This window comes from Schistocerca americana, chromosome 1, assembly GCF_021461395.2.
Source record: "Schistocerca americana isolate TAMUIC-IGC-003095 chromosome 1, iqSchAmer2.1, whole genome shotgun sequence".
Lineage (NCBI taxonomy): Eukaryota > Metazoa > Arthropoda > Insecta > Orthoptera > Acrididae > Schistocerca > Schistocerca americana.
The window spans coordinates 990,457,957-990,470,711 of record NC_060119.1 but is presented as its reverse complement, the minus strand read 5'-3'; the positions used below and the strand labels follow the sequence as shown (position 1 = coordinate 990,470,711).

The window sequence follows — 12,755 nt, the reverse complement described above, 5'->3', positions numbered from 1 at the left end:
TAATATCTGCAGCATAGTGCCCAGAGTCGATCGCGGTCCTCTGGTTTGGAGCCGTGTGGAGGGTCTAAACCAGAGGCTCAGACGACTCTGCGACTATAATGGTTGCAAATTCATCGACCTCCGTTATTGGGTGGAGAACTGTAGGGCCCCCCTAGACAGGTCAGGCGTGCACTACACACCGGAAGCAGCTACTAGGGTAGCAGAGTACGTGTGGCGTGCACACGGGGGTTTTTTAGGTTAGAGGGACCCCCCCTTGGGCGAAACGATAAAATACTTGACGGCTTACCAGAGAGGACATTATCATCGTTGATAAAGAACGTCCGTCCTCAGAGACCAAAAACAGGAAAAGTTAACGTAATATTGGTAATCTGCAGGAGTATCCAGGGCAAGGTTCCTGAATTAGTATCTCTTATTGAAGGAAATAGTGCGCATATAGTATTAGGAACGGAAAGTTGGTTAAAACCGGAAGTGAACAGTAACGAAATCCTAGACACAGAATGGAATATATACCGCAAGGATAGGATAAACGCCAATGGTGGAGGAGTATTTATAGCAGTAAAGAATTCAATAATATCCAGTGAAGTTATTAGCGAATGCGAATGTGAAATAATCTGGGTTAAGTATCAAAGGTGGGTCAGATATGATAGTCGGATGCTTCTATAGACCACCTGCATCAGCAACCGTAGTAGTTGAGCGCCTCAGAGAGAACCTGCAGAACGTCGTGAAGAAGTTTCGTGATCATACTATTGTAATAGGGGGAGACTTCAATCTACCAGGTATAGAATGGGATAGTCACACAATCAGAACTGGAGCCAGGGACAGAGACTCTTGTGACATTATCCTGACTGCCTTGTCCGGGAATTACTTCGAGCAGATAGTTAGAGAACCAACTCGTGAAGCTAACGTTTTAGACCTCATAGCAACAAATAGACCGGAACTTTTCGACTCCGTGAATGTAGAAGAGGGTATCAGTGATCATAAGTCAGTGGTTGCATCAATGACTACAAGTGTAATAAGAAATGCCAAGAAAGGAAGGAAAATATATTTGCTTAACAAGAGTGATAGGGCACAAATCGCAGAATATCTGAGTGACCACCATCACACGTTCATTTCTGAGGAAGAGGATGTGGAACAAAAATGGAAAAAATTCAGAAACATCGCCCAGTACGCCTTAGATAAGTTCGTACCGACTAAGGTCCAAAGCGAGGGGAAAGATCCACCGTGGTATAACAATCATGTACGAAAGGTACTACGGAAACAAAGAAAGCTTCATCATAGGTTTAAGAGTAGTCGAATCATAGCTGATAAGGAAAAGCTGAACGAAGCGAAAAAGAGCGTAAAGAGAGCAATGAGAGAAGCATTCAACGAATTCGAACATAAAACATTGGCAAACAATCTAAACAAGAGCCCTAAAAAGTTTTGGTCATATGTAAAATCGGTAAGCGGATCTAAATCCCCTATTCAGTCACTCGTTGACCACGATGGCACCGAAACAGAGGACGACCGAAGAAAGGCAGAAATACTGAATTCAGTGTTCCGAAACTGTTTCACTGCGGAAAATCGTAACACGGTCCCTGACTTCAGCCGTCGCACGGACGCCAAAATGGAAAATATTGAAATAAACGATATCGGAATTGAAAAACAACTGCTATCACTTAGTAGCGGAAAAGCATCCGGACCAGACGAGATACCCTTAAGATTCTACAGTGATTATGCTAAAGAACTTGCCCCCTTTCTATCAGCAATTTATCGTAGATCGCTGGAAGAACGTAAAGTACCTAGCGACTGGAAGAAAGCGCAGGTCGTTCCCATTTTCAAGAAGGGTCATAAATCAGATGCGAATAATTATAGGCCTATTTCGCTTACGTCAATCTGTTGTAGAATAATGGAACATGTTTTGTGTTCTCGTATTATGACGTTCTTAGATAATACAAATCTCCTTCATCATAACCAACATGGATTCCGCAAACAGAGATCATGTGAAACTCAGCTCGCCCTATTTGCCCAAGAAATTCACAGTGCCGTAGACACTGGCGAGCAGATTGATGCCGTATTCCTGGACTTCAGGAAGGCATTTGATACGGTTCCGCACTTACGTTTAGTGAAAAAAATACGAGCTTACGGAATATCGGACCAGGTTTGTGATTGGATTCAGGATTTCCTAGAAGAAAGAACACAACATGTCATTCTTAACGGTTCAAAATCTGCAGATGTAGAGGTAATTTCGGGAGTACCGCAGGGAAACGTGATAGGACCTTTATTGTTTACAATATACATAAATGACTTAGTTGACAACATCGGTAGCTCCGTGAGGCTATTTGCAGATGACACGGTTGTCTACAAGAAAGTAGCAACATCAGAAGACTCGTACGTACTCCAGGAGGACCTGCAGAGGATTAATGCATGGTGCGACAGCTGGCAGCTTTCCCTAAACGTAGATAAATGTAATATAATGCGCATACATAGGGGCAGAAATCCATTCCAGTACGATTATGCCATAGGTGGTAAATCATTGGAAGCGGTAACGACCGTAAAATACTTAGGAGTTACTATCCGGAGCGATCTGAAGTGGAATGATCACATAAAACAAATAGTGGGAAAAGCAGGCGCCAGGTTGAGATTCATAGGAAGAATTCTAAGAAAATGTGACTCATCGACGAAAGAAGTAGCTTACAAAACGCTTGTTCGTCCGATTCTTGAGTATTGCTCATCAGTATGGGACCCTTACCAGGTTGGATTAATAGAAGAGATAGACATGATCCAGCGAAAAGCAGCGCGATTCGTCATGGGGACATTTAGTCAGCGCGAGAGCGTTACGGAGATGCTGAACGAGCTCCAGTGGCGGACACTTCAAGAAAGGCGTTACGCAATACGGAGAGGTTTATTATCGAAATTACGAGAGAGCACATTCCGGGAAGAGATGGGCAACATATTACTACCGCCCACATATATCTCGCGTAATGATCACAACGAAAAGGTCCGAGAAAATAGAGCAAATACGGAGACTTACAAGCAGTCGTTCTTCCCACGCACAATTCGTGAATGGAACAGGGAAGGGGGGATCAGATAGTGGTACAATAAGTACCCTCCGCCACACACCGTAAGGTGGCTCGCGGAGTATAGATGTAGATGTAGATGTAGATGTAAATCGTGATCTCGCTTTTTAATATTTGCTTTGAAACTGATGTTAATGTTATCTTACTTTCAGTTAACTACTTAGTGGTGTGCATTTAGGTTGATCAATTAATAACTCTCAATCATTTTAAATATTCAGTCGATCCTCACAAAGTAGTTCTGATGAAACACTTTTTTGATAATACAAAATTAATGAAATTAATTATTTGATGCTGTGAAACGAAAAAACACACGGGAGCTGTTTCTGGTACACAACTGATAACTGAAATAATTGCAGCGTGCCTAGACAGTGACACTGCTAAAATATAGGCAGTTACAATCTGAAGACAGAAAACACACTGTGAAATGGCTGGAAATCTACACCATCACCTTCCACCTGATTTTTCTTCTTCTTCTGTACAAGCTGTGGCAATGCAATGCATACAGATAAGACAGAAGCCAGTACTTACCGTTATACTTTCCACCTGATGGTTATCTCTCTGCATAGAGTTAATAATCTATTAGCACAGTGCATTTACTGGCAATGCTGAAATTGAGAAGCTACAAAAAAGTTAAATTTTGTAACCTGACAGAAGATTACCATAGCTTTTTTAATGTAAGCAAAGCAAAAGTTAATGTCTAACTTTAGCTTCGATATGCTTACTGATCTTTAAATGTGTAGGCATCTTAACTGTCAAACTTCGTAGGCTATCTGAGACTCACAATATTCCTCTCCTGTAGGTCACTTTCAAGCAGTAAAAGCAAACAGAAAAAATAACTTCCGTTAACTAGATAACTGTGCATTTGTTGTAGGTATCATCAGCTTCAATAAAAATGAAACTAGTGGGTTGGTGCCACTTGAACTATTTGGCACATCGCTAAGATGCTAGAAGTATACTCACCGGTGACCTACAGGCAAGAGAAGGTCCCCACAAAATCGTGTAAATTTAAGAGAGACAATGTTGAGCAATGGATAACATCTTATTGAAGGAATATTGCTCTTCCAGGCACGTAATTGTAAATTACATTGTAATGAAGTCGACGTATGAACGAAAGGGCTTATGTAAGTACAGAAGTAAACTAATGGTCACTAGAACAATTTGGTTTATTAGCATGATGCACAGAACCAATCATTTACCCACTGAATTATATTGAATATGTAAACAAAAGGTTGAAAGTTTGATAAAGTAGCCTTGGCACAGGAGGGTAGATGCATAAAAGCATAAACGGAGTTATCACGGATACTGTCAATGACTGTAAGCAGTTAGTGATTTTGAAAAAAGAAGCCAGAAAAAGCAATAATACAGATACGAAGAGAATGCTACCAATTATCTGGCTGCAAATGTTAAAACTTCTCAAATGAACCCTGGTGTAAATTAACTAGTCCACTCGGTTTTGCTGACTGCATTGATAGCCCATGCCTACCACTCCTCAGTATTATGAATGTGAAATGCAGTGGCAGTATCAACTGGAAAATGTCGAGCGCGACCTGTGTACTCGGTTCGAAGATGTGGTCATCTCTCCCTACAGCTTTCTGTAACGACGTGAAACAAGTGATCTCTTCTTGACATCCCTACAGCAAGTATTCTCTTTCTTTAACCTCTGAAACTTGGCTGGATCTGCAAGCATTGCAGTCTTAAAGACTAATTGCAGAAAACCTTGGGAGTTCTGACCAATAATAAGTTTATAAATGAGTTTAACAAATTCGTACTCTTGCAGATTTCCTCATAGTTAACCAATAGTGGCCTGATGTGGGAAGGAAGACAATATCTCTCCCACTAAAAGACTCGTTTCTAACCCCAGACAGCCAAAAGGCTTGCATTTAGACATGCATGGGAGAGTGTGTCTATTACCAAGAGAATTATTGTGAGATGATCAGATTTCCCGCTCTACTGATTTAAGCGAATGTTCTTTCGTGGTGTGGCCATGGAAACGGTCACTTCCAAGGCCTCAAGTTCTGAGTGCTACCATTCCCTGTCCAATACCTGCTTGAGGGCCACTTTAAGTGCTGAACACGTTTGTGACCCATTAGTCCCTGTAAGTTAACTTTCGTGTCATGAGATACCTAAGAAAGCTGTCAAGGCTGCAGAAAATAGCAGGTCCACATCACCATGGTAAAAGGAAAGGAGAAGAAAAAGTATTCAGCTGCGCAGTCATTAACAGTAGTAAATATCGTCTGCAGTTATCATGCAGCATTAACAAATCGAATATACTGACTAGTAGGTTGCATGACAGTTTGGGCATAAACAGCCAGGTAACATCACCTCCCCTACGTTTTCAAAATGGGTGCTCGTAAAACTGCACTGAGATTAATGTGTAACACAAGTTCATCAAAGACATTTTTGTTGGACTATGGGTAATATTTTTAATTTAGTTTTACATGATGATCGTCTGATGAGTTTCATCAGACCTGGTGCCAAGGTGACAAGATTGAAATACATAAATGCTCACAAATCTCCTCATACTCATTCATATACAAGTATGTTGGTGCAAGGGTATCCTAATCTCGTACATAAAATAAGAAGGAGGAATACCAGCTAATACAAAATCACATGCGCGCGCACACACACACACACACACACACACACACACACACACAGAAACCCACTCACTCACTCATACACACAAAATGAACAAATGCTAAATAGTTTGACAATGTTTATGCATGAAGGCAGTACATCAGTAATTATACACACAGACATGCATGGCTTCTGTTTAAATAACTTGCTGATTGCTGTATCCATACTTACTGTTTTACAATACCATATTATACATTTCGTTATAAACACGTCCTACTACGTTGTTTATCACAATGAAATCAAGTTTCATAGACAATGTACTGACATTTATAGAAGTATAAGTACATGACAGAAAACCATAATAAAAACAAAGTCTATCATGCTTGTGTTGTTGCAGGATTATGTGGAAGCACCAGTTTGTAAATTCTCAAAATATATAACCATGACTACACACAAAATGTGTAAATGTGGGTAAATTATCTTGGTTACTGTCGCAGCAGGCGAACTCTCATATACAAAAACATGTTTCACTGCACAAACACGTTGAGACAGATGTTGGTAAATAAGTGGAGAGGTTGTGACATCAGGCATGGATAGTTTGGAACTAATTAGTAGCACAGATACAGCATATATTCATAATAAAATCATAAGATTACAGAAAATCAGAAATTGAAACATCGCTGATGTAGCTGTCAAAATATGTAAAGGTATATGATCACACTTCTGGTCACCAACTGTAAAGTTTATCCCACTTCTGACATCAAATGTAGCGTATACGGGCACTTCTGACACCAATTCTAAATGTGTACAGGGTTTGGGAAAGGGGGGAGGCGTTTGTTTCATATGCCTGGTGACGACAGGGTGCAGGAGGTCGAGCGGTCAGGATTAGAGAGTGGGCATCCAGGGTTGTGATTAAATAACAAAACAGGAAAATAGGTACAATAACGAGAATTTATTCCAATGTATGATGTACAAGGTGCGCGCCTAGGGTCGTAAGTTACCAGGTTTAGGCCAGTCTAGGAGGTCGAACAAATAACTGAAATGGAAAACGGAATGGGAAGCAGTTCATGTTAACTTGCGTTGGTGGCCGGGCGTGAAAAGACGTCTGTTCTGCTCGAGGTCTGGGTTACAAGAGAGAGAAGCAACTGTGTTCTGCACCGTAGAACACTCCAGCGTCCACACACTTGATCGGTATCCCGCGCACGCTGTTGGCTGAAACCAATGGCTTGAATTCGCTAGCAGTTTCAGCAAAGGGCTCAGGGCGTCTCCTGTCAGCAGCTTTAACTCGACAGAACCGCCTCGGTTTTGAAAGACAAGCGACTTGTGTCACGTAGACACGGCGTGAATTACTCTGGGAGAAAACATGTAAAGATTACACTGGGCTTTTGAAATAAATTTCTTAAACCAGTTCCCTGAAATATTCTTTTACTTGCTGCCATCCTGTGTCATTGATCAGTAAGATAACATTATGTCAAAAATGCAAATAATTTGCATTAAAATTAATGCAGTAGTGAATAATTGTTGATAAGGCTAATTAATGAGATGATCCCTGAAAGATCGAAATAGAATTACGAAACAAACAGAGATAACCCAGAAGTGAAAAAGTGACTGTTTATAGATTGTATAATTCTTCCCACAGAAGCACGACGTAAATTATAAGCTGAAGTTGGTAGTTCGTCCGAGGAACTGATGGCACATCACGACCGTGATTAACTGGCTGGCTAGCATAAAGTCATGTCTGAGTCTGTGATAACATTTTGTTCCTCCTCACATTACATAAGTGTATATTGTAATGAGCCTCACATGATCCCTGTTCTTAAATATGACTAACCTTCAAATAGTAAGTGGGAAAGTATACGTCCTTAAATCCCATATAATTTGGGATCGTAGAGTGTCACAATAGTATCCATTCTCACGCACAGGCAACGAAGAAATACGATCTCATATACCTGTACATTACGTGGTGTGTTATTGTTTTAACCTTCGCTACATAACTACACAGTGCCTCATAACATTGATGCATTTAAACACAAAAAGAACGGGCTCAGCGCTACATCATGTCCAGCAAGTTATGACAGGCGTGGTGCTTCATCATTATTGGCAATTACCGCTCAGTGCTTCTCGCTGATGCTATCAAATAATAAAATTATAACACACAAATCATCCTTGTAGTGTAAACTTATCAAATGTCTCATTAGATGCTCCATAACTGTCATCTTCTAATACTGTCTTAATGGTTGAAACCCTACGATGTGGTTGTCCATATTGAATTTGTAACAGAACACCCACCCATCACACCCTTTTGTTCACTCACACATGGCTAAGCGGCTGGTTGTCTTTCCTTTTATAATGATTATTCAATGAATATGTTGAGGTGCGAGATATGGCGTTGACCTGTCTATTCGTCACTTCTGATGGTTTCAACCTCAACACTGTTATTATGTATAATTTTCCTCACACTGTACAGCCCACAATAGATATAAAACAGTTTATGGCTTATAAAGTTACTTTTGTGTGATCTTTTTCTCGGCTTCATTAACACAAATCGCCTGCTACGAGCTGCATTTGCCTTGTAGTGACTTTCTCATTTTCTTGACGTTTCGTAATCTTTCATGTAATTCAATGCAGAACCAACATCACTATCTCATGATGACATTTACAACGAATAGATGGGAAGTCAACTATCTCCAGTATTCTGTTAGTAGGCTGCTGATACAGCAGTGCCAATTTCAGTGCTAACCCTGTCACGTCATGAGGCAGATTGTAGATGTCCTGCAAGTCAGCCAGATGTTCGTCACAGAAACTGTGACAATTATAGCAGCAGAGGCGGCTTAATTATACAATATCTCTCATAATCCTCTCACTGAGGTTCAGTGCTGGGTGATAATGTGAGACGTAAATTTTTTGTGTCCTCTTGCTCATCATGAAACTTTGCCACGTTCATGAGTGGTAAAGGGGTCCATTGTTTGTCAAAATCCGGTTCACTCATCCCACTACACCCAGGAAATGTCACTCGAAGGCTGTGGTTACGGTTATTTGTTGGGACTTCTCAGTGGGGTGTCAGTTACAATCACTGAAGTGATCTTGACAGTAAGAGAAATGTATTTGTGCCTTCTACACGAATGTGGGATGGGTCGAAAAGATCCTAGACGGTGACGTCAGTATTACGAAATACATAAGTGCACAATGAGTAATAGTTTTGGGGTTGACTTTTGACAGAACACTCATATTCTCAACAATTTATTATTGCACTTCTCCATATTGTTAAAACCGCAGACTCTTACAGTTCGTGAAAACATTTGTGTGGTCCAAAATGCACATGTCTTAGGTGAGTGTACCATACAAGCTTGTTAACGTAATAGTGGTGCACAAACACCAGTTAGTTTCACAACACTAATCCGCCTGAACACTGCATTATTTCTAACCAGATAGTAGAGTCCGAAGTTGGCTGCATCACCATCTTGTCATTTCCAATTGACACTGGCGGTACTGAATATCGTCTCTACTGATTATTGCGACGTGCCTATTATATTAAAAAATACTGGGTGACATACCGGACACAAACGGCAGCATAACATAAGCGCTTTTACCGTAACAACACCGATGCAATTGAAAACGCTTCTTCTGTCAGATTCTTTCAGCAAATCAATAATCACTTTACTTGCAGTGTGAATATATATATATATATATATATATATATATATATATATATATATATATATATATATATATATATATATATATAAACTGGAATTAAGAAGAGATTTTTCGGAATTCCACCCCTGACGGGTTGAAATATAGGACGGGAAGGTTTTTAGAAATATGTATCATTTATTGCAGTTTTGAAGCTAGAAATACGGATATTCCTATCTGGTTTCTCAGTCTGACCGTTTTTGTAAATTTTATCCATACGGGATGAAATAATTAATGATTTCTGTAAAAGTCATTTTTAAAGAACTAGTAAAGCATTTTTAAAGATACGTCTACGAAAATTGGCATTTAACTTCTCAGTTGGAAATAAAAAAATATCTGTTGCATTATTCTAGGAAGTTCAGCTCCTGAGGGAGTGAAATAATGGATGAAAATTTTTATAGAAATATTTTATTATGAAAACATTTTTGAAGGTAAATTGATCAAAATGTTTATTTGGCTTCTGAGTTAGAAATGAAAAGCGCGTGTTTCAGTACGTTTGGAAATTCAAAACCAATGGGGAAAATAGGCCCTGACTCATTTATTGACCAATCATCGGCGAGCCCAAACTACTAAGGACAAAACTAGAAATTTGGGGAGGGTTTGATCTTATATTGTAGGCATCGTTTAATAATGGATTGTTTGAAGTTACAACCCTAAGGGGGTGAATCAGGGGATGAGAAGGGTCTTGAAAATGTATCGCTATTAACTCAGTTTCGAACCTAGAATACAAAAATTGGTATTTAGTTTGTAGGTCTGAAATTTAAAATATACGTGCTTCAGCATTTTTAAAAACTCAACCCTTAAGGGAGCAGAACTATGGTTGACTTTTTCAAAAAATAAATCAGTATTAAAGTAATAATAAAGCATTTTTTAAATCTACATCTATGAAAATTGGTGTTTGAAATAACAGTTGGGTATAAAAAAATTATTTTTTCAGTGTATTGGGAAATTCAGGCTCTAACGGAGTGAAACAGTAGATGAAAATTTTTATGAAAATAATTCGTTTCATTGAGACATGTGTAAAGCTAAATCAATGAAAATTTGCATTTGGGTCCTCAGTATAGAGAAAGGCCGATTAATGGACGCTTTAGAAGAAACTGAAGCTGATAGCTCCTTCAAATAATAACCACAATACCTGCTGAATTAACAAAGAGGACACAGAAATAAACATTTTCTTGGCTTTTTTACACACTTGCTCTAAGTGAACAGCTTTAAAAGTGCCATATACGCAACCCAATCATAATCGCAGTACATATAATGGATTATTGATTAATATCGCTGACTAGTCTTTGATAGTCACATAATGTTGTTATCTCTGCTTAACATAGGGAAATCTGTCAACAAACTACAAGCCATGTCTCCGCAATATCCTTTCTTTCAGGAGTGCTAGTTCTGCAAGTTTCGCAGGAGAGCTTCTGTAAAGTTTGGAAGGTAGGAGACGGGGTACTGGCAGAAGTAAGGCTGTGAGTACCGGGCGTGAGTCGTGCTTCGGTAGCTCAGTTGGTAGAGCACTTGCCCGCGAAAGGCAAAGGTCCCGAGTTCGAGTCTCGGTCGGGCACACAGTTTTAATCTGCCATGAAGTTTCATATCAGCGTACACTCCGCTGCAGAGTGAAAATCTCATTCTGGAAACATCCCCAAGGCTGTGGCTAAGCCATGTCTCCGCAATATCCTTTCTTCCAGGAGTGCTAGTTCTGCAAGGCTCGCAGGAGAGCTTCTGTAAAGTTTGGAAGGTAGGAGACGGGGTACTGGCAGAAGTAAAGCTGTGAGTACCGGGCGTGAGTCGTGCTTCGGTAGCTCAGTTGGTAGAGCACTTGCCCGCGAAAGGCAAAGGTCCCGAGTTCGAGTCTCGGTCGGGCACACAGTTTTAATCTGCCAGGAAGTTTCATATCAGCGTACACTCCGCTGCAGAGTGAAAATCTCATTCTGGAAACATCCCCAAGGCTGTGGCTAAGCCATGTCTCCGCAATATCCTTTCTTTCAGGAGTGCTAGTTCTGCAAGGTTCGCAGGAGAGCTTCTGTAAAGTTTGGAAGGTAGGAGACGGGGTACTGGCAGAAGTAAAGCTGTGAGTACCGGGCGTGAGTCGTGCTTCGGTAGCTCAGTTGGTAGAAGACTTGCCCGCGAAAGGCAAAGGTCCCGAGTTCGAGTCTCGGTCGGGCACACAGTTTTCATCTGCCAGGAAGTTTCATATCAGCGTACACTCCGCTGCAGAGTGAAAATCTCATTCTGGAAACATCCCCAAGGCTGTGGCTAAGCCATGTCTCCGCAATATCCTTTCTTTCAGGAGTGCTAGTTCTGCAAGTTTCGCAGGAGAGCTTCTGTAAAGTTTGGAAGGTAGGAGACGGGGTACTGGCAGAAGTAAAGCTGTGAGTACCGGGCGTGAGTCGTGCTTCGGTAGCTCAGTTGGTAGAGCACTTGCCCGCGAAAGGCAAAGGTCCCGAGTTCGAGTCTCGGTCGGGCACACAGTTTTAATCTGCCAGGAAGTTTCATATCAGCGTACACTCCGCTGCAGAGTAAAAATCTCATTCTGGAAACATCCCCAAGGCTGTGGCTAAGCCATGTCTCCGCAATATCCTTTCTTCCAGGAGTGCTAGTTCTGCAAGGTTCGCAGGAGAGCTTCTGTAAAGTTTGGAAGGTAGGAGACGGGGTACTGGCAGAAGTAAAGCTGTGAGTACCGGGCGTGAGTCGTGCTTCGGTAGCTCAGTTGGTAGAGCACTTGCCCGCGAAAGGCAAAGGTCCCGAGTTCGAGTCTCGGTCGAGGACACAGTTTTAATCTGCCAGGAAGTTTCATATCAGCGTACACTCCGCTGCAGAGTGAAAATCTCATTCTGGAAACATCCCCAAGGCTGTGGCTAAGCCATGTCTCCGCAATATCCTTTCTTTCAGGAGTGCTAGTTCTGCAAGGTTCGCAGGAGAGCTTCTGTAAAGTTTGGAAGGTAGGAGACGGGGTACTGGCAGAAGTAAAGCTGTGAGTACCGGGCGTGAGTCGTGCTTCGGTAGCTCAGTTGGTAGAGCACTTGCCCGCGAAAGGCAAAGGTCCCGAGTTCGAGTCTCGGTCGGGCACACAGTTTTAATCTGCCAGGAAGTTTCATATCAGCGTACACTCCGCTGCAGAGTGAAAATCTCATTCTGGATACAAAATTAGTTGAACCTACTGTTAGTCCCACTGGAAGTTGTTCTCATTATGTTGTATTATGTTTAGTAGATACTTAAAATGGCTTAATGAAGACATCGCAATTGTAAAGTAAAATTCTGAGGGATGAAAGCAAGATGAATTCCACCATAAAAGACATTTGTGTCATGAGATGAAAGTTTCTATGGAAATATCACAAAAAGAATTCAAAATACAAGATTAAAAAACATCTCAGACTGCATGCATCAGAATCACTTTTTGGTCGGAAGTACATTCGGAAACCATGATTAGTCTGT

At 40.9% G+C, this 12,755-nt stretch overlaps 1 non-coding gene across 1 annotated transcript; it reads left to right on the top strand.

Moving 5' to 3' along the window:
- The first annotated feature begins 12,015 nt into the window (after window positions 1–12,015).
- On the top strand, window positions 12,016–12,090 carry Trnas-cga. The gene has a single exon. It is a non-coding gene; the product is annotated as a tRNA-Ser (tRNA).
- Window positions 12,091–12,755: the final 665 nt, after the last annotated feature.